The 22,648-nt window shown below is 43.3% G+C and overlaps 1 protein-coding gene across 2 annotated transcripts in view; it reads left to right on the forward strand.

The window, feature by feature from the left end:
* The first annotated feature begins 1,467 nt into the window (after positions 1-1,467).
* Positions 1,468-22,648, forward strand: part of fbxl16 (F-box and leucine-rich repeat protein 16) — a 91,016-nt gene continuing 69,835 nt past the window's right edge. For both annotated transcript variants that reach the window (XR_013801393.1, XM_079643397.1), the window contains exon 1: positions 1,468-1,885. The gene's annotated coding sequence lies outside the window, so the exon portion shown is untranslated. The remainder of the gene's footprint in view (positions 1,886-22,648) is intronic.

Below are 22,648 nucleotides of genomic sequence, written 5' to 3' on the forward strand. Positions count from 1 at the left end.
AAACGATACCCATCCCTATGTCTGATGCAGTAAAATCTTACCGTAAAAACCGTGGGAAAATGTAAAATATGATGCCGATCGATTTTTCTGGACAAGTGAAAAATGTATTCGGACAAGTAAATTGCCAAACTCACTTGTCCATGGACAAGTACTCTCTAAAAACTTTTTCTTACACTGAGTCCTTGAACGCAGCGTCGTCTCTCGCTCCAGTCTCGTTGTCTTTCCCACCCGCGCTGAGCAGGCGAGTTCTCACTGTAGCTCTTTTCACGACACAGACACAGGTCGGTTCTTTAAAACGGGTGTTTATTTCTTGGGAGTTTTCATCCTGTAGCCTCCCCTCTTCCGTTACGCCGTGAGAACTACAACACTGAAATGACACGTATACGTAGCCAAACATATTAGCATATTGTGCTGCAGATATGATTGAAAATAAGAAAATGAAAACATAAAACAAATACCTCGTTGGCCGCTTGTCGTGAAAGGAGATTAATTTAGTTCCTTTTCTGCATAACTTTGTCACAGAAAAAAGACGTCAACCCACGTTTAGTTGTACAGTGTAACAGCAAAACACGCAGTACCAGCACATGAACAAACATTAGTTCCTAGGCACAAGAAACACATACGCATATCGGTTTAACATGTAAAACAAACTGTATTAAATCATGCCATATTTAACGATTATAAAATAACATGAAATAAAGTATTTATTTATCTAATTGAACTATGACAGTAATTGTGTTATTCCTTTTAATTAAGGCAACTTCGTTACGTCATTTACAGTCAGTTAGACTGATTGAAACCTACGTTTCGAGAGACTACCACGATAATTGAAGGTGAGTTAAACTATTGTATCCGTGTAATTGTAGATGTAAAGTAGAGATGTAACTGTTCATTGCCTTTATTTTTATATAAATATGATATGGTGTTAGTGCAAAAATGGTACTATAACTTAAGCTGAAGCTAACAGTAATAACTATAAGATCTATCTGAAATAAATAAGTGTACTGAAACAAATACCAATAACTGTATTGCATTGTTTTCTTATGCGCAATTACCTCATACTGTCTAGTTCTCTTTTTCGTCCTGCATTTATTGTGCCCCCCTCAGAAAATAACTGGTCCCCCAGTGGCCCCCCCAGTCAAATTGGTCTAGAACCGCCACTGTGCTTTGGCACTAACGGTTGATAACCGTTTAGGAAAATAAAAGCAATTGAACTGTACTGAAACAATGACAAGCATAATAAGGACTCGTTAAGTAATTATTCCACCACAGTAGGCCTACATATTACGAATAATAACCCCAACACACACAGTGTGTGTGTGAGAGAGAGAGAGAGAGAGAGAGAGAGAGAGAGAGAGAGAGAGAGAGAGAGAGAGAGAGAGAGAGAGAGAGAGAGAGAGAGAGAGAGAGAGAGAGAGAGAGAGACAGTGCTGCTCAGGTTACATAAGAACAGAAAGGCTGCTCGGTCCTATCTCTTTAAATGAGACAGAGCTGCTCCGCTCTGCGCGTGTGTGTGTGTGTGTGTGCGTGTGTGTGGAGGAGACATTACGAGGAAGAGAGGCCCACTGTTTTGTGGAGGAGGAACAGGCGATCGGAAACACAAACCAGAGGATATTTTGCTTCGATTTCAGCGTTTTTCTGCAGAGGATGCTGAGCGTCACTTCTCTCTGCGGCTGATTCGGAATCCGGACCCGGGGAAGCTTCGCGTGTCTGCGGGCTGGGTGGGCGCATCCCTCGCCTCCCGATAGGACACAACGGGCAGGGCTCTGATCATTATTTATTTCGCTCTCTCCGCGCCGCAACGTCGGGAAAAAGGTGACCGAGAGGCAGCGAGCACAGCCGGGCTGACCATGGATTAATGCCCGAGAGGATTTTCATCTTAGAGGTAAGGGATGCTGCGGAGGAGACGCAGGCCGGGGGAGGAGGCTGCGTCCCCGGGTGCAGAGAGTGTGTCTATGCTTGTGATGGACGGGGGCTGGGGGGGTTGGGTGACGGAGCAGCATCCACCCTGCAGAGCAGAGCGGAGCGGCGGTGAGGGTGGAGCAACTGGAGGCACTGGGTGTTCCGGTTCTTTGTGTGCATCATTCCGGGGCCTTTGAGTGCCGATCAGCCGCATAGAGCTGCGTATTATTAACAAACACCATGACGTCAGCGTCTCTCAGTGACGCAATCCGCTCCGTGCTCATTTGTGCAGATGTATTTATTGTTGAGTCTGTTTTTGGGTGCAGGTGTGTCAGGGCTGTGATGCGGCCCTGATGCTCTGTCAGCTGTTTTTAGTCTCTTTGCTCCATGACATGTGATCCATGACATTAGACTTAGCTTGATGCTCTTCACCGAACCACCTCACATATAGTTATATACCCCCCCCCCCCCCCCCCATAGCTTTAAGGATATCAAAATCATCTTAGTATTTTTGAGCTCCACTGAAAATGTAAACATGTAAATGTTGACTTTATTAAATGAATTATGTCAAAAGAGGTCACAACTGTATTAGGTTAGTTGAACATACTAATATACAACTTAATATTATTGCTTTCAGCTAACCTAATACAGTTATTATTTTTGTTAAAGTGAACGTTACTGTTTTTTCAGTGTACTTTGGGACTCCCTGTAGATTTCCTGAACATTTGAACAGTGTTTGGCTGCACAGCACAAGTTTGTGATGACTGACACTCCTGGTGGGGGTGGGGGCATGGTTGTGTGTGGGGTGCACTTACCCATGCATCTTGATAGTGTTTTTAGTAAATACCCACAAATTCAAAGCTTGTTTGTTTATAACGCTAACCTTCTGATAAATGTCTCCAAATCCAAACTGAGATTACCCTGATGACATCATATTTTATAGTGATTTATGTAAGTCTGAGTTTAGCAGACAAATTGAAACATTCAATGGAGGATTGAAAAATAGCTTTCTGAAAAGTGTTTAGAACATTGTGGTGAGCTTTTGATTTGTTGGTATTTCATAATAACTGGGAAATCACAAGGAGATGATAGACTAAAAATAGTACCAGTAGTAATAGTGTCTTTGTGTTTAGAGATAAATAAATATGTATGAATAATTTTTGGAGGGGATTTTGATGTGTTTAATAACAAAACTGGAAAAAAAACTTTTTGTCCATTGAAAATTAACCTTTTTTATACTTTACTATAATAGCTTTAAAGTTAAACTTGTTTTTTGTGATAATATTATGCACATTGGATTGTGGATTAAATTATATGAATACTAAATAACTAAATGTGGTTGTTTTATAATACAGACCATCAAAGTTTGGACATTTGGAAAAAGTTGACCGATTCTATTGTAACTGTAACAACATCAGCTGCAAACAAACATGTATGCATTCAAACCTGATCAATTTAAGAAGTCTGAACTGTGAAATAAACATGGCCGCTTCTGAAAGGTGTTCATTTGACAAGATGAACAACATAACATGAACTTTCCTCCTGATGGTTCAGGTTTGTTGTTCACATCGTAGCATTATAAGGGAAGAATGAACACATTTAATTTAATTTATTGAAACCGTGTTTCTGAGTAAAAAAACGAATTGGTCATCATTTTAAACATTTCATTTGTTTTTAGTGGGTTGAATGGTGGCTAGCAGCTAACGATGCTAACAGCACCAGCAGTGCATTGACCTGCAACAGTGCGCACAGAGCTGACAGAGCTAACCTGAGGGGAACAGATGGTGGGTGTGCTTCTCTGGCAATATCGTTACATTATCCAGAGTACAAGGATTTATTTCTTGTAATTGGGCTGAACGGGCCCTTGAGGCAAATGCATGGTGATTGTGTTATATAAATACAATGTCTGTGTTATATAACAAATGTAACAAAAATATACATATAACACACTGGTGGGTGAGCGTGGCTCGTGTCTGCTAGTGAAATTAGAATGGACCTACAGTAAATAAACATCCTCAATGACAGGATCCAAGCGTACGCTCAGTAAAGATCTGAGTTAGCACGCTGATAATGAGTTTGTTCATGTGAAGTATTGACATGCAAGAAAAAAATTGAAAAATGAACTTTAATTTGAGTGGGAGGAGTTTCATGATGTCTCAATAGTTACAATATCACCTACCTACCTACCTACCTACCAGCGCCATATAGAGAGAAGAGTTGCGACAACGGAGGTCCAAAATGCTTGATCGTCGCGTGGTTCAGGGAAAATAGCATTACAAAAATTAGAAAAATATACATAGTGTGAACAGCTATCTTACCTGTTATACATGTTAGGCTATCGTTGCCTTGGTTAAAGAGCCTGTTGTCTATTGCTTTGAATTCTTTAAAACAAATATTATCTTCTTAAACCTGTATGGTAGTCAGGAGCATCACATCCTAATGTTTATTGATATATTTAGAGTGAGGGGATGGGAACGAATCCTTCAAAATTCAGATTAGATACATTTTTACCATTTCTTTAATTCATGGTGGTTTCAGTAATCCCCTGGTAATTGAGGACACAAGTCATCTAAAGTACTAATGTAATCTTTATGACTTTCAGAAAAGACAGGAGACCCACAGGTGCCTATCAATGATTGTCAACTGACAGCACAATGAGTCGAAGGACTAGCAGCAGCAGCATGATGATGATTATGTTAAATGTGTTGTTTTAGGAACATCCATTGTAAATAAATGGAATTCAATAAACATTGAATAGCATATCATGTAGTTTGTCTGTGCCTTTTCCTCTGTGTTATCCTGGCATATCGTCTCCCCCATGGTTTGCTGTGCTGCCTGGGGATGCTCCAAGCGCTCAGAGAAAGGAGTACACATGTAAAGTTTCCCCACTGACACAGAGAGGAGAAAGAATGGCTGGCTAAAGTCAGCAGGAGCAATTTAACCATCACAAAAGACAACAACAGCAACAACATATGTGAGGTAATCATATTTTTCACAAAACGAAGACCACACCATTGGGAAGCTTAACGTCTGTTTAATAAAAATAAGGAACAGGAAGAGGCTTGCAAAACTCTGGGAGTTGAGACTCAGGTGCAGGGTGAGGGTCTCATTGCAGGTCTTCAGGCTCTGTTGAATCCCCCTGGGGTTCTTGTGCTGAGAGAAGGAGACAGGAGAAAGGGTTAAATACACCTAGCAACCTATAGGATGGGAAATTGCTGACCTATTTGAAACTTACCTTGTGTTTTCACTCTCACTTAAGTCCTTCTCCCTTTGCCATCAATCCAAAATCAGCTGAGCTGCAACATAATACAGGCAGGTAATAATCAACAGAATCACAAGGACATCATATGGCTCTGCTAAAAACACTCACCCATAAGATACGTTTTTGTTTACTGTTTGGAAGTCTCAAATATGCACTCTAAATCCATATCAATAGCGATGTACAGATGTAGCGATTCATTTCAGACAGTTTGAAACGCGAGGGCCGTGATTGGTACGTGATCTGCGCTCGCTCAAGGGAAAACCTCCAGCTTGACTTGAGACCGCCCCCGTGATAGATAAATGTAATTATAATGAAGCCAGCTGCAATGGATCATTGATCCACCAGGGGGTGCAGTGGGGTTCCACACTGGAGCTCATGTGAAATAAAGTCAGATACAGTACGCTGGATGTACAGCGGAACTTTGTTAAGATCCATATGTCACGGATATCATACTACTGTGCTAAATAAGAGACATGTAATCATTTACAAAACATCACCATGTTGTTATTTAACAAAATAATGTTGTTATTCGAAAAAAACGAACGGGAGGAAATGCAGCCCGGCTCTCGATTTTTAATCCTAATTTAATCATCATCTTCACCACGATCATTTATTTTTATGTTCGCCGAATTGACATGAAATCACTGACACATACTAATATACTGTATTTAACTTCATTAAAACGTTATTAACATGCCTAAACTCAGTAATTCACCAAAAATATGTATATTTTAATGGAGCTTCGTCGGTCAATCAGGATCCCAAAGCGTAGCGGAGGGATCCTCATCTGGATGAAGGGTGTTATTTTCCCCATAAGGAACAAGTCGCTGCAAATTATCCCGCTTATTACACGGCCACATTCTCAACAAAGTAACGACATGACTCCCAATATTAATTTAAATGCTTTTATGGATTTAGAACATGTTTTTATTGATTTAAAAAATAGTTGTATGTATTGATTTAAATTGACATGCATCCGCTAAGAAAAATAGTCCGTTGTTACCGTTTTTTAAACAGTCTGAATGAAACGGCAGCTCTCAGCTGTGTATTTACACAACTAATGGCCAATCAACCACAGCTCTCTCCCCCCCTCCCCCCTTGATCTTTCTTCTCCAGCAGCTAAATTAACTGTAGGTTACTCTGAGTGACAAGCTTACAGTTAGACACAACACTGTCATTGCAAGTGACCCTCAGTTAGTTGACTTTTATGTTCAACTGCTAAATTCATTACTGATCAAAAAAGGGCTTCTACTGTACCTAATTACCTTAACACTAGAACCGCCAGAGGTTTTTGTATAGGCCTACCTAAACCCGTCAAATCCCGCAATTAGAATGCCATTTTTAACAACATAGGGTGCTACATAACACACTTTCAGGAAAAGTCACGGACTGGGAGACTTTAATATTTTATTGAAAAAAAGTTACATTGCACACACACAACACACATCACACAAATTGACCCGATTGGCGGTTCTAGTGTTAAATAAACTCACTAATTAATTAAACCAGTTCAAGTCGCATTATTCTTATTCTTTAGTTCTTTATGAGCGCAGAAATAGTCTTAAAATCAGATCTGTTTTTTAAATGAAATCTAACGGCAGTCAGTTAGCTCTGATCACCGATGATAAATGCGCCGCACCTAATCGCTGGCCATTCAGCCAGAGACACTGTTCGAAATGGGGGGGAGCTAGGGGGAGCTTGGCTCCCCTGAAGAGGGAGGGAGCTCCCCTGAAGGCTGACTTTGAGATAAATAGGGGGAGCCCAAAACAATCTTGCATATTTGTGTCACACAGATTAGAAATGTTGAGTTTCTGTAAATAACAGTTCTTGAAATAAATAATAGTTATTGTTCATTACAGTTTCTGAATATTTGTTTTATATTTGTGAATATGTCTGGGTGTTGCCATCTGTACGTGGCGGCGCTGCATTCTTACTTATGTTGCTATGGTTATGGCGGTTATGGCGGTTATGGCGGTGATGCCGGCGCGGTATTTGAAATGTTCATATTGATATTTTTTTAACTCTGGCTTTGTAATAAAAAATATGGCAAAACGAAAACAGCCAAGCGTCACAGCTTTTGGATTCACAAGCAAAGAAGCGAAGGAGTCTAAAAAGGACAACGTGAACGGAAAACAACTTTTAGTTGGCCGGCTGTAAGCGGCGTTAGGGTCGAGCTTGACAGCTCCACACCGAGGGAGAGGCCTGCCGATGCGGAGCCTGAAGAGGCTTCAACAACGGCCACATCCGCCGGCACAGTGACACCGTCTGTATTAGTAGAAGAGTGTTTTTATAGCATCCGCGCTGCTGCGCCAGTCAACAGAGCGTGCGTGTGACATATTTAGTAGCAGGATGTGCTCTGAAAAATAGGGCTCCCCGAAAGCAAATGGGTAATTCGAACACTGACAGAGCTCCCTCTATACAAATCAAACTGTAGACGGTGTGAAAGCACCTATTGTTTTAAATAATAATAATAATTATTATTACCGTGGGACAGCACATTCTAAACTAAAATGTTCAATCAATAAAGTAACATCTTATCTTATCTTAATAATATCTTCATATTAATAATAATAATAAATCATACAGTATGTGTCCGAAAGGGAGCAGGAGGAAGCAAACACAAAAATATACAAAAAATATACTGCATATTAAAGCAAACGATTGTAAAGGTAAAAGTATGAGCATAACAAATAAAAAAGTGTAATGTAAACATTTACATTATAATTATGATTATTTAATATATAAAGACTATATATTATTGAATTACAAGATTAGATATACTTTAGTTGATCTAAAATATTGATGTGTTCAAATGCTCTTCAAAACACAACCGAAAGTCCATGAAACTTGTCCTTCTGTATTTGTGAATGAAGCGCCATCTCCTGGTTAAAACCTGAAATTGAAAATCTGGCAACGCCCTCTTGGAAAATAGTGGGAGGGCTTAACATTCCTCTATACTGGTTTTAGGCAGGTCGTAGGCAGGAAGCTGTAAGCTGGAGTCTGAAATGAAGTGCTACATCTGTATCACACAAATAGCTCTCTTCCTTATTATTGTTTAACGTGAACTATATTATACTAGCTTGAACTCTAACATGGATATCCTCATTTCACCATCTCCACCCACTACAATCACACGCCCCAATGTTATATTTAACTAATGTTTAACTCCCTCCCCCCCGGATAAAAGCACGTTAAGAAGCCCCTTTTCTCTAACTCCACAACGTTGGGTTGAAATAACATTAGGAGAACGGATTAATAGGCTGTTCGTGGTTAACGTGTGTTGCGAACTTTATCCGGAATCCTAGCCTGATCTGTTATCTGTAAACGTTCCCTAAATCTACTGATTTAGGGATAATCTTCACGGGATTGTTGGAGATTTGGAGGATGTTTAAAACCAACCTCGTCTCCGTGTGTCGTTTGATAAGCTGGGTAAATTCGTAAAAAGGAAGGGATTAAGAAACACCAGAATGCAAGTGAAACAATAATCTTGTTTTAATGATACAAGGTAACAATACAAATACCAAGGAATCACGAAGCACTCTGCAGAGTACTCCGGGCTCAGGTTCTACCACGTGTGAGACAGGTCTCAGGAACGGCCGGTCAAAAACAAGAGCGCGAACCAAAGGAAAACACAGGCTTTCATACTAAAACACAGGAGGAGGTGTGTGAATGCTTCCCCCAGAGGTCATCTTATTGGGAGAGACCAACACATGGCCTGTCGCACCCAATCAGTGCGACACAGCAGAAGAAACCCGGAAACAAAAAGTCTCTTTCAGTTTGACGAAGACCAGACACCTTTTGGTGTCTGGTACGAACTTGCTCTCAACAACAAGTTTCCTTATCTTATTTCACATCTTGCAGCCAGCACACACACATCCCCTTTATGGCCCTTTGTCCCTGTGTCCATCTTCCCGCCTCAGGCTGCCACACACAAGTTAAAAGTATGTTTTAAGATATAGTTGTTATAGTTGGCTAAATATACGTAATACATGTTAATTACTTTCATATCAATAATAACGAGGAACACATTACCTATGCTCTTAAGCAGTATTAGAGATGCTTTTCAAATAGTCAAACTTCACACAGGCCTAATATAGAGAACACACTCATTTGTCCTACCGCCTTTCCATTTGTTTGAGCTATTGTTCACATCTTTACTTCAAATAAAAGGTTTCACATTGCATATTTCCAGCTTCCTTTACACATACTGTTATTATTAATACAAAGTAATTAACCACACACATCTATTGAAAACAAGTAGATTTCCCTGATAATTGACATGCTGAAAATGCTCTCTCGTCCCTATCATAAAAGCTGCTTCCATTTCATAGAGTAATAAAACATGTTTAAGCTAATTTCTCCACAATATTTGTAGCCATTTAGTACCCACACATGAAAGAATAAGAACAGAGGTATAGTTGAACAGTAATCATGCAGCACATATATTTACTGCAATGAAAACACACACATTTGCCCCAAGCATGTGTAACGCACACTCTTCTTTTATGAGGGAAACATTCCAGAGTTTTGGAGCTATCCCCAAATTAGGATGTCCCCTGCTCCCATCCTTCTCTAAACACAAAGACTTCACCTCAATATATTGGGGAGGGAAAATTTACTGTCCCTTCAAATTTAACACACATGAATATATATAAGGTGACATTAAAATGAATATACCAGATTTAACTTTCCTGCCATAACACGTTACTTTAATACTTCAAATAATTCAAATAATCCTTCAGGATCCACTAACATCCTTTAATACACATGTTAATTTGACTCAGATGTGCTGATAATATCCGCAATATAAATCTTTGAACGTCTTCTTACATTTAAAAGTCCAACACGAGCGGTCTATTATGCTGCAACTCTACTGCGCTGCTAGCCGCAGATAGCCCCGCAAGTCAGCGTCAAGCTAACTTCCGGGGAACTATTGAGAGCTCAACGATCCGCCATTGCTGTCAAAAAAACTGGTCCATTGGAGTGAACGGAGATGTCGTAACTCTTCTATCTATATGGCGCTGTTACCTACCTACCTACCTACCTACCTACCTACCTACCTACCTACCTACCTACCTACAACTGATGCAACAGTAGCATCTACACAAACCTCTTTAGGAGTCGCCATTGTTGTTTTTAACATGTGGTCTGCTCACTGGTTGTTATGACACATATGCGTTACTTTGAAGTCTAAAAGGTGGAATACTGTAGGTCCTTTTGACATCACCAGAAACCACCTGCGCTAAATAATCAATATTGTGTCATGTTGATTTATTGTTAGTAGGTTAACAGGTTAGAAAGAGCGGGGCAGACAGTGAACCCAGCAGAAACGGTTGCTTCCATCTCCCATAATACTTTATTCTTGCTTTTCATGATGCATTTTTGCTTTGCTGACACTGGTAAGCCCTCTGAGGAAGACAGAGTCTGTCATGTCTGATCAGTTGTAGCATCAGACAGATTGATTTGACGGATGATGTTGGTCTGCTCCTTCTTTATTAGCCATGCTGTGCCTTCACTATCACAACGTGTCAGAGAGAAGCAATGACACTGCGGTTGCGGTCAAATGTTCAAAAAAATCTGATCCTATGTGCTCTTCTAACCACTATTCTTCAACCTAAGAGAAATGTGTCACGGGGTTAAGGAAAGAAGTTAAGGAGAATTCATCAGGACTCAGGAAAAGATGAATGTGATGCTAAAGATCTTCAGAGAATCTGACCTCTTTTACACTGGTCAACGTATTTATGATGGGCCAGCAGATGTTATTTCTGTGCGTATGCCGTGGGGAAACTACAATAAGGGCCACATACAGCAAAAACATACGAAGGGCTCGTAAGTTATGAGTTAGCAAAATCAATCAAATGCATCTGTGGCACTGCTATTCCCACGACTCTGAAACCAGGTCAGCTGCATTTAGATGATGCTATGGCACACGTCTGTACATCCTCCCTGTAATATGTATTCACAGCAAAACCAAATCCAATGTCACACATGTAAGCAATTTGTGTAATTGCAGCACCATTCCATGATCCATTGTCAGTAATAAATCATAAATGATTCCTAAAAAAGTCTTCACCTGTGAAACATTTTTGTAAATATATTTATTTGTATTTTATTATATATTGTAACAGGACTGGATAAAGAGGAAAGTGGTAGTGCAGCAATCACGACAGAGGCAGAGTTCAAATAAAAAAAAAAGGCTTTATTGCTATCAAACTCCAAAAATACCTTCCATTAAACAAAGGCTAACGTAGCCGGGCCGCTAACCGACTTACCAGCTTACAAAAACGTTTCCTTACACTGGGAGCCTCCTGCTCCCTCCATGTGCCACACACAACTGAGCAACTCTGTTTGCTTTGTCTCTCTTAAGGGAGTGATTAGCACCCGGTGTGAGGTCTCCACACCTGCTCCCAATACTGCTAATTGGAAGAGGGTGGAGCCACCGGTTGGGAATGTAGGTGCCTCCCACTACCCTGCCTCTCAGCCCCTTACACACACCCCCCTTCAGTTCTGGCCTAGGAGAGGCGACCTTGGTCCACAGGGCATCTCTACGGGACAGGGCATCTGCATTCCCATGCTTGGCCCCGGCTCTGTGGACGATTGTGACGAATCCTGCCTTGTTATCTCTGGTGTGTGTGTATGTTCCTTTAAGGTTTTCCCTTTGGTCTATCAGCTGGGATTGAGGACACCTGGCGGCCGGTACCAGAGGTTTAAAGGGCCTGAGTGAGACCCGCCATCTCCTCCCGCAGAGGACCTGACCTCGGAGCAGCTACGTTGCTTCGTCTTTTGTTTTTCCTTTGTGTTAGTTTTTTTGGTTTACGTTAAGCTTCTGTTGATAATGTTCTCGTCCTTCCCACGCTTTTTGTTATGGCCAAGAGCCAAGCCATGACAGATGGGGGATCGTCCACTTCTTTTATCTGTGATACAGCAACGGATAGGTAAGATTTGTGTTGGGAGTTAGTGCGCATGTATAAAGTGTTGGGAGCACATTTGCATTGCGGCCGGTTTCGTTGTTTCGGCTCGTTGTGGGAAGGACATTAGATTTCAGATTGTTGTTTGGGGACTGATTTGATTAATTTGTGAGGCTTTGATTTGTTTGGTATTATATTCCAGGAGAGTGGTTGCTAGTTGTTCTTAGCCGTGGTCAGCTGTTTGTTTAATTTTTTTCCTTTCTCTCTTGTGTGGGTTTGTTGGTGCGTTGCATGTGGAGCAGTGCGGAACGGTGCAGAGTTTTCCCTGGCAGGTTAAGCGGCGGTTCCCTTGGGATCGTTGAGTGGGGTGTGTAGTGTTGCGGAGAAAGTGGTTGAAGCTTCGGCTTGGGAGCATGGCCGTGGTCTCAGTAATGTTGCTAGCTTCCTAGTCGCTTTGCTGGACCAGCGGTCTCCAGTGCATAAATACCCACCACAAGTAACTGCATGAAGACTAGGGAGGAGATTAGTCAGTGGGATGGTGAGTTAGTGGGGAAACTCCAATCAAAAAATTAGTGTTCCACTTTGGACGCATAATAAACTGGTGGTGGTATCTGTCCGGTTTGTTTTTGTTTTTGTTTTTGTTCTCTTCTTTCGATTTAAAGGTCCAGTGTTGTGCTCCGGTGAGGGCTCGGTGTAAATTAAGATGGCTGACGTAGAGGCATTTATTGAAGCTCCGTTTCAGGAGTCTCTTGCCACTTTCTCAAGAGAGCAGCTGCTCTTAATTGCTGAGCATTTCTCTGTGTCTATTGTCGGTGATAGAAGGGTGAAAGACAACATAAAATATTCTATAGTGTCGACATTAAAGGAGACAGGAGTTTTTGCTACAAAGGAAGAGGGGGTTTTGTTAAAACCTCTTTTTCAGGCTAGTGCACTTTCTTTTGAGCAGCAGAAGGAAAGGTTGTTGTTGCAGCTGGAACATGACAGAGTGAAGTATAAGATGGGAATTGAGAAGGAAATCACAGTGGAGCGGATGCGACAAGAATCTGAGAAAGCCAAGATAGAGTTGGAGGGACATCGCCTGTCTGTTCTCAGAGATGGCGCGTTGTCCGGTGAGGGGCAGGGTGAACAGGTGCCCAGGTCTCATCGTTTTGATGTTAATAACCTGCGCTTGCTGCCTCACTTTAATGAAAGTGATCCTGACACGTTTTTTTAATTATTTGAACGTGTAGCTAGGGCTAGAGATTGGCCTGATGCGGACTGCGCTCTGATGCTTCAGTGTGTTCTCACAGGAAGAGCACGGTCTGCATATTCCTCTTTTATGTCTGGAAGATAGCTTTAGCTATAGTAAAATAAAATCGGCGGTGCTTAGAGCATATGAACTCGTGCCAGAGGCCTATCGACAGCGTTTTAGGTCCTTTGGGCAAAAACAAGATCAAACATATGTGGAGATGGCGAGGGATTTGTCTGTTCATTTTAAGCGTTGGTTAACTGCTCTTGACGTCACTACTTTTGACGATTTGTGTGAGCTCATGACTTTGGAACAGTTCAAAAATATTCTTCCTGACAATATTGCGACTTACATAACGGAACACAGGGTCACTTCTGTGGCTGAAGCTGCTGTGGCAGCTGATGAGTTTGTGTTGCTTCATAAGAGCAGGTTCGGAGGGCGCTCTGGGGCCCAGGCTGTTTTTGAGGGAAGTAGAAAGGCTGTTGATGTTGGTTCATTTGGGATGGAGCCAAGGAAATTGGGTTTGGTCAAATCTGAGGTGGATAATCATGATATTTGCCACTACTGTCTTGAAAAAGGCCATTGGAAGGCAGACTGTCCTGCTCTTAGAGCAACATCTGAGGGAGGAAGATATTTTGTTGGGCCTGTTGCGTTGGCTGCTCCTGTGAAAAGCTGCTGTGTTGCCGATGTGCTTACATCCCACTTATGTCGATCTGAGGTTTTGGCATCTTATGCTCCATTTATACAAGACGGTGTCATTGGTAGGTAGTAATGTCAGAGTTCCAATAAAAATCTTGCGAGACACAGGAGCTTTTGACTCCTATATTGTTGACTCTGTTTTGCCTCTATCTTATGAAAGTGACACTGGTGACACCGTTCTGAGTTGGAGAATGGGATTAAAAGTTCTTCCTATTCCTGTTCATAGGATGTATATTGACTGTGGTTTTGTTAAGGGTGAGGTGGCTGTTGGTGTACGTCCAGCTTTGCCAATCGAGGGGATACAGTTCATCCTGGGCAACGGTTTGGCAGGTAGCAGAGTCTTGACTGATGTTCCCCCTGTGCTTTTAGTGACTGGCGGTCCGATTGAGTCAATGTCTGAGGAGAGCTCTACAGTGTTGGCAGACGCCACGTCCTCTTGCGTGATCACTCGTGCTATGGACAAAAACATGTTTAGAAACCGGAAGACCAAGCATTTTCCCACTAGTCAAAGTGGTCGTGGTGGCGGCAGCGTTTATGGTGGTCGTGGCCGCGGCAGCAGGGGTCGAGGAAGGGGCAAGGAAATGTCCTGCTATCGGTGTGGAGACCAAGGACACATGGCTCGTGACTGTGGGCATGCCAACGACCGGAAGTGCTATTCCTGCGGTGGGCTTGGTCACATCCAGAGACGTTGCAGTAGGGTGAAATGTTACAGGTGTGGCGACATTGGCCACGTTGCGGTGCATTGCAGTAAAGCCAGTGAAACTAACTGCTGCAACTGAGGAAACATGGGCCGTGACGGTAATGTATTGTCTGTCATACTGTTTGATAAATCGTTCTCGCTCTTCCCATCCTTTTAAAATGTGCTTCTCAGGTAGCTTACCTGTGTTGCTAAAGATGTGGCTGGGTGTTGGAGGAGCGTTTGGCAGTGTGAGGGTTGTATGTTGCAATTGTTGGTTTTGTTGGAAGTGGGGTGCCTTATGTCTTGTATTTTTGTTGTTCATTACTGGTGTTTTTTTGTTTTGTCAGGGTTGGGGTTGGTGTGCCGGTGGTCCTGGGGACACCGACTTTAAGGGGGTGGGTGTGACGACCCCTGCCTTGTTATCTCTGGTGTGTGTGTATGTTCCTTTAAGGTTTTCCCTTTGGTCTATCAGCTGGGATTGAGGACACCTGGCGGCCGGTACCAGAGGGTTAAAGGGCCTGAGTGAGACCCGCAATCTCCTCCCGCAGAGGACCTGAACTCGGAGCAGCTACGTCGCTTCGTCTTTTGTTTTTCCTTTGTGTTAATGTTTTTGGTTTAGGTTAAGCTTCTGTTAATACATTTATTTTTCATATATGTTCTCGTCCTTCCCACGCTTTTTGTTATGGCCAAGAGCCAAGCCATGACACGGGCCGCTAACCGACTTACCAGCTTACAAAAACGTTTTCTTACACTGGGAGCCTCCTGCTCCCTCCATGTGCCACACACAACTGAGCAACTCTGTGTGCTTTGTCTCCCTTGAGGGAGTGATTAGCACCTGGTGTGAGGTCTCCACACCTGCTCCCAATACTACTGATTGGAAGAGGGTGGAGCCACCTGTTGGGAATGTAGGTGCCTCCCACTATCCTGCCTCTCAGCCCCTTACAAACCCCCCCCCCCCCTTCAGTTCTGGCCTAGGAAAGGCGACCTTGGTCCACAGGGCAATTCTACGGGACAGGGCATCTGCATTCCCATGCTTGGCCCCGGCTCTGTGGACGATAGAAAAGTTAAACTTTTCGTTTGCGTCTTTTTTATTTGCATCCATCCATCCAGATCAGTGGGGCATGATCAGTTACCAGAGTGAAGTGACGTCCCAAGAGGTAATACCGGAGGCGCTCAAGCGCCCATTTTATTGCTAGGCCTTCTTTCTCCACAGTAGCATACCCTTGTTCCCTTGTGTTCAGCTTCCGGCTGATGTACATGACGGGATGTTCCTCACCGTGAACCTCCTGGAATAGTACTGCTCCTATGCCCACCTCCGACGCATCCGTCTGCACAATCATCCCCTGGCTGAAGTCTGGGGTCATCAACACCGGCCGTGCACAGAGAGCCCTCTTCAGTCCCTCAGAGGCGTGTTCAGCCTCTCCTGTCCACTTGACCATTAGCGGCTGTGAGTCTCTGGTCAGGTCTGTAAGGGGAGAGGCTACTGTGGAGAAGTTTGGGATGAAACGGCAATAATAGGACGTCAGACCCAAGAATGTTTTCACCTGTTTCTTTGTTGATGGCCGTGGCCAGTCCTGGATCGCCTGAACCTTCCTTTCTTGTGGTCTAACGTTCCCAATTGTGAAGCCCAGGTATTCAGCTTCCTCCAGTCCAAGCTTGCATTTTTTTGGATTGGCTGTCAAGCCCACCCTGCGGAGAGATTCCAGCACTGCTGCAAGCCTTATGAGATGGCTATCCCATGAGTCACTGTGGATAACAACGTCATCTACATAGGCAGCTGCATACTCACGATGTGGCCTCAGGACCTTGTCCATCAGTCTCTGGAACGTGGCCGGTGCTCCATGAAGCCCGATTGGAAGCACAGTATACTGGTACAGCCCTGTGGGGGTGGCGAAGGCAATCTTCTCTCTTGAGGCTGCTTCAAGTGGGACCTGCCAATACCCTTTCGTCCAGTCCAGAGTGCTGATATACCTGGCTTCCCCAAGCCGATCAATCAGCTCATCTATCCTGGGCATAGTATACGCATCAAACTTGGAGATTTCATTCAATTTTCTGAAATCATTACAGAACCTGTTGGTTTTGTCTGGCTTAGGAACCAGAACCACAGGGCTGGTCCACTCACTGTGAGATTCTTCAATCACCCCCATAGCCAGCATTTTCTGCGCTTCTTGCTCAATGGCCGCCCGTCTTGCCTCCGGCACCCGGTAGGGCCGCATCTTTACCTTTTGGCCCGGCTCTGTGTGGATTTGATGTTCCACCATCGTTTTGCGTCCAGGTCGTAGTGAGAACAAATCCAAACTCTGCTGAACCAGTTCCTTGGTTTGCTGCAACTGAGCTTTGGATAGCCTTGGTCCGTATTCAAATTTGGCCACCTCATTGTCTACTCCTGGAACTGGTTTTAGCTCTATTTCCGTAATATTGCTGCGTGCATGCAACAGATTGGGGTCTTCCATCTGGGCGGTCCCGGACTGGCCCTTCAAATTTGGAAGCAATGAGAATTCACCCTCCTCATCCCCTGTGCTTAGGTCTCCAGGGAAAGCAACAAAAGGGTTATCATTTGCCTCATCTGCACTGGAAGATTGGTTGCCCCTCTGCTCCTCCGGCACAGCACACACAACTTTGGGGGACTGCCGAGGAGAAGTACCCTGGGTGGCAATTTGTCCTTTCCCTCGTTTTCCTTTGGCACGCTTGGGCTTTTTGGGACTCACCTCCTTCTGGTGCCGCAGGTGCTTGTATAGTGGGCAGTCTCGCCCCACCAAGACTGGGACTGGTAGGGAAGGAACCACCCCCACTTTCAGCTTACAGCTGCCTTTAACCGTGGTAAGGTGGATGAAGCATGTGGGGTATAATTTAGTTTCCCCATGGACACAGGAGACGGGCACAGTCTCTTCGGATGGCAAACGGTCGAGGAGGTGGGGTTGAATGAGGGACACCACACTTCCTGAGTCCACTAGCGCCTCTGCTTCTTTTCCATTTAATTTGACTGGTATCATTTGAGCCAGGGAGCTTTCCTGTACCCAGCAATAGTCAAGAAGATGGCAGGGTCTTGCACCAGATGAGTGGGTGGTCGGCATTAGCTCATCCTTCCCTGTGCAGTCCCAGGAAATGTGGCCAGTCCCCCTACACTGGTAGCAACGCGGTTGGCCCTCTGGCAGGTAGGACTGTCGTCGCCTTACCTCTTCTGGTTCCCGTGGCGGTTCTCGTGCCCGTCCCGTCCTTGATGCTTCCCCACTGACTTTCCGGCCCCACTCGGTGTCTGTTCTTGTGGACTTAAGCAGGTCCGCTGTGGCCACGTGGCTCTCCACTAGGCTAACCAACTCATCCAGACTGGCTGGATTATGTTGGCTTGCCATTTTCTTGATCTCATAGGGCAGAGATCTAAGGTATTTGTCCTTCATTATCCTCTCTAAAACACTCAACTTTTCAGGGTTGCATGTCAGCCAGGCTCTGGTTACCCGAGCTAGGTCAATCAATCAATCAATGTTTATTTATATAGCCCAATATCACAAATGTTACATTTGTCTCAGTGGACTTCACAGTTCACAGAATATCAGTATGACAATACGACACCCTCTGTCCTTAGACCCTCACATCGTACAAGGAAAAACTTCCAGAGAAAACCCACAGTTTAAAGGGAAAAATGGGAGAAACCTCAGGGAGAGCAACAGAGGAGGGATCCCTCTCCCAGGACGGACAGACGTGCAATAGATGCCGTGTGTAAATTGAAAAGATAATACATTTGCAACATAGGTAGTCCAAATGTTTGGAAATGCATGTGTGTCTAATAGGAAGATGAATCCATGAGGATATCCATCCAGGACTTATGATCCAGGACCACAGCCACGACTCAAGATCCAGGACTCGCGATCCATGACACAGGACCGCAGGATCATCCATGACTCCGGATCCCGGCGTATATAGACACCAAAAATAAAGAAATTTGGGTAAACTGGGTTAATCGGAACATGAGAGTACACAGGTATAGACAGAGAGAAGGAAGAAGTAAGATGTCCCCCGACAAACTAAGCCTATATCAGCAAAACTAGGGGCTGAATCTAATCAACCCTAACTATAAGCTTTATCAAAAAGGAAGGTCTTAAGCGCACTCTTAAAAACGGATAGGGTGTCTGCCATCCGAACACAAACTGGAAGCTGATTCCACAAATGTGGAGCTTGATAAGAAAAGGCTCTGGCTCCCATCGTACTTTTAGAGACTCTAGGAACAACCAACAACCCTGCATTCCTGGAACGCAATGCCCTAGTCCTTACGCCCGCATTCTCCACCAGTGTAACAGGACTGGGCAAATAAAGGGGAAAGTGGTAGTGCAGCAATCACGACAGAGGCATAGTTCAAATCCACAAAAAGGCTTTATTGCTATCAAACTCCAAAAATACCTTCCATTAAACAAAGGCTAACGTAGCCGGGCCGCTAACCGACTTACCAGCTTACAAAAACGTTTCCTTACACTGGGAGCCTCCTGCTCCCTCCATGTGCCACACACAACTGAGCAACTCTGTGTGCTTTGTCTCCCTTGAGGGAGTGATTAGCACCAGGTGTGAGGTCTCCACACCTGCTCCCAATACTGCTAATTGGAAGAGGGTGGAGCCACCTGTTGGGAATGTAGGTGCCTTCCACTACCCTTTCTCTCACCCCCTTACAATATATTGCATCGTTGGAGGAGCTCAGGTCATAAGATTTTCATTGCCATTTTTTACACTGTAGCTTATGTGCATATGACATTAAAACCTTTGAATCTTGATTTGAATCTTGAAAAATATATGTAGGTTAGGGCATTTCTAATATTGCTTTTCCTGTATTACTGTTCCGTGTCAGTTGTACTCTTGGACCACCTAACAATACTACTTAATAATGGTATTCTGATATTTCTGAGCTTTTACATTCAAAGTACTTAGAAGTCAAGATGATGGTAACATTTCTAAATCTGGACAGCTGCCTGGCTTGCTTTTGAACAAGTATAGGAAACCTGCGCAGACTGTTACATGATGCTATTATTCTTTGAGTCTCGGGCTAATGCTTTCTCTTGTTTCTGTCACGGAAAGTGGAGCAGGTGAGGACCCAATGCAGGAGACAGATAGTCTTAACAGAAAACACTTTTATTTAAGGTTCAATCCAGGCAAGAAAAGGCAGAACATTTCATATGGTTTGTGTACTGCACTAATGATAATATAATGCAATATGGAACCCTGCCATCCTTCCTGTCGTCATAACATAACCTACATAAGCGGTGTCTCTTTATTCTTTGGTTGATAGACCTGCTCTCCCATCCTCGTCTAGCATTTGAATATTTCCAACAGAACTTGACATTGATCCTCCTAAGGAGATAAAGAACTGAGCCTACACTGTATTTACCACCAATTGACAACCTTTCTTAAAATAACTTTGTCACCATTAATGTAATCTCTGCTGAGAGGGCCATCCACATTCACCTCTCCTTATCACACACTTACTACGAACATAAGCATGAATCTGTTCCCTAAAAAGAGCTAAGACACTCTTATACCATGACAACAGCCTGCCACACATGGCAAAGGTTCTTAAACATGCTGTCACACTAGAAGCAAAGCAAATCATGGTTCAGTTGGATACATTTAAACATCTAGACATTTAGGGCCAGATACTCGGTGTATTACTTTTGCCTTATTGATACTTATTATTGTATTTTGATTATTCATGTGGTTCGGCACTGACATTTCAGCCCGGGATTGTTAAGGGTTTATCATATTGTACCTTAACTGCATCTGGACAGATAAAGCTGTCCAAAAGTCCCGACCCCGGAGAAATGCTTTCTGTTGTACAATAGATGGTGCGATTCATTTTGACTCAAATACAAACATATAATTTTTGTAGATTTACCTGTGTTGTATCTGACAGCAAACATACACCAAAGTGACATCTTCGAATCTTCAGTTTCATAGACCGTAAACAACACAAAGCAACAATAAATGGGTTACCTTTGAGTACAATTTGAATAAGCAGCTCACTGATTTCTACATTCAAGTATATTGTCAACTGAGCCACGGCTCCAAATATCATCAAAAGCTTACTGTACTCAGTGTGTTCAGCAAGCTAGGACATTATTACAACCTATCTAACTAATTCATCCATGTCATTCATCTTTCTTCACCTCAGTTTAGCTCAAACTGTATCTTTTTAACAATATATATTGTGTATAAACATAATATATATGTTTTTCTCAACATAGTTCATAATAAGCTGGTAATGTGTTTTCCTGTGTGGCCTCGTGATAGAGCTTTCTTACTATTATTTCAAATAAATATTAATATTCCTTTTTTTATAGCACAAGAGTACCAGTTTGTTAAACAGGAGGGCTTGGACGACAGTTGCTCTGGAAATGAAGATGTATTCAATCCAACTAAAGGAAGAGTCATGACAATAGTTAGTTAATTTTGACAATTTCAGCTCTAAATGTGTCAATGTTGAAGATGCAGTAGCGTTCCCCAAAGAAGTCAGAAATGTTTAAAGAAATTAATTTATAAGTCTAACTATATGACTTATGCCACACCCATTCTGCTGCAAACAAGCACAGACTGTAGTTTTCCTAGCCACATTTCCAAATCCGATCCGAGCTAAATTATGCTATTAAAATATTTTGTTTGTCCAGACATAACTGTTTTAACCGAATAACTCCCACAAAGATAAACATGAAATATAACTTGGCTGACTTGGCTAGTAGTACATTCTTGAAGTGTCTAAAGCAGCGGTTTTCAAAGTGTGAGGCGTGCCTCCCCTGGGGGGCGCCAGAGAGCTTCAGGGGAGGCGCAGCGTGAGACACAAAATAACGAGAAAAAGACAAGTAAAGTGACACTTGCCCACTTGTGGCTGTCTGTGGAGACTGAGTTCCCCCACCTCGCCAAAAAGGCTGTAAAAGCTCATTCCCTTCGCCTCCACCTACCTGTGTGAGTGCAGGTTTTCCGCATTGACTTTGATCAAAAGCAAGTACCGGTCAAGGCTGCAGCCAGAGGATGATCTGCGTTTATTCCTGTGTGCATCAAAGACGCAGACTCATTGTTCGCACTAAAGTAGGGGTGAGTGTAATAAGGAGGCAAAGTGTACATTCAGTGTGTTACCGGGAGCATATAAGGATTTATCCACCATGTTGAAAATGTTAAAAAAAATATGTCTTGAGAACACGGCGTGCGGAAATATACGGGTCGTGCTGCAGCTAGATGTGCCCGTCCTCTGTAAGAAGGTGTCGGCGACTGACATGCAAGGAAGAACGGCTGTCCACAGGCTGTTCCAACTTTAACAACTGTATTAACTTCCAGGGTAGTGAATTGAACATGCAATTGTAATTGGGTGTCTGGTATATTTTCATGCACGGACACGCATGTTCCACAACAGACAAACTGAACAGCACTCAATTTTCCGATCGCTACCAGCGTCCTTGCGATCTTGTTATCGCATGCACGTTACTGATGCAATATGGTTGAGACCATTCGGGCTTATTCTAGAGGGGGGCAAGGAATAGTCCAAGTAGTGGGTGAGTTTTATACAATATGTTTAAAACATAAAAATAAAAAGGTTTAAAAAAGTTATTGTTTAATGTTTTAAGGAGGTGACGCTACTCAGCCAATCAAATCGGTGCAGTCAGCACGATAGATTCAAACACACAGAGACACGACAAGAGGAGAGAAACAGTAGGAGTAATTTCAAATGGCGGAAGGTAGACAGCGAAAACAGAGCATTTAATTACATTTTCTCTTACTGGACCTCTTTGAAATGCGATTGAATACCCCTGCATTATAGCAACAACAACAATAATTAAAACTGCGTTCGCACTTGTGCGCGCAGTGATGAGCGGGCCCTCGCGTCCGTGCGCCTGTCGGGGAGGGCGGCCGGTCGTCCCGGCGTCAAGCAAACGCGTGCGAGTCCTCGGAAATGAGCCGTTTGTCATTTCTCTAATTTCGCGTCCCAGACTCCCAGGTCC

Source organism: Notothenia rossii, assembly GCF_949606895.1.
Source record: "Notothenia rossii genome assembly, chromosome: 8".
Lineage (NCBI taxonomy): Eukaryota > Metazoa > Chordata > Actinopteri > Perciformes > Nototheniidae > Notothenia > Notothenia rossii.